Source organism: Bison bison, unplaced genomic scaffold, assembly GCF_000754665.1.
Source record: "Bison bison bison isolate TAMUID 2011002044 unplaced genomic scaffold, Bison_UMD1.0 scf7180017620484, whole genome shotgun sequence".
NCBI lineage: Eukaryota > Metazoa > Chordata > Mammalia > Artiodactyla > Bovidae > Bison > Bison bison.
This window is the reverse complement of record NW_011449728.1, coordinates 1-571: the sequence shown is the minus strand read 5'-3', so window position 1 is coordinate 571 and position 571 is coordinate 1. Positions and strand designations below refer to the sequence as shown.

Here is a 571-nt window from a genome sequence, read left to right as displayed (position 1 = left end):
GAGTGGGTTGCCATTTCCTTCTCCAGGGGATCTTCCCCACCCAGGGATCGAACCCGGGTCTCCTGCATTTCAGGCAGACGCTTTAACCTTTGAGCCACCAGGGAAGCCCTATACTTATGTTGCCTGATAGTTAAAGCTTTTCTTCTATGTTGTCATCACTGTTCATTTGTATGTGATTCACATTTCATATTTTAATATGAAAAGTGGGAAATATTATTGAGCCTGTCAGCAATTTAAAGAGACCAAAAAGTACATTAAGCTGGTAGCAATTTCAAAAGTTTCTTTTGAACAGCACAAGCAAAGACTAAGTGGAAAGCCCTGGCACTAGAGAGTAAATTCTTTTAGTTATTTCTGTTTTAATCCACTGCTCCCTGAACCTCACACCCTATTGCTCCTATGCTGGGTGCCTATTTCTGCCTCCGCTTTGTCATCCTCCAAAGTTGTAGTCTATATCTAAAGCTACAGCTGTCATCTATTCTAAACATATCTACTAGATTGCCTCTGTGTGTGTGTGTGTGTGTGTGTGTGCTCGCGCGCATACACCCATGTGCTGTACTCTTTGTCATGGCTT

The 571-nt window shown here is 42.6% G+C and overlaps 1 non-coding gene across 1 annotated transcript; it reads right to left on the bottom strand.

The window, feature by feature from the left end:
• Positions 1-32: 32 nt before the first annotated feature.
• TRNAF-GAA lies at positions 33-104 on the bottom strand. Its single transcript has one exon. It is a non-coding gene; the product is annotated as a tRNA-Phe (tRNA).
• Positions 105-571: the final 467 nt, after the last annotated feature.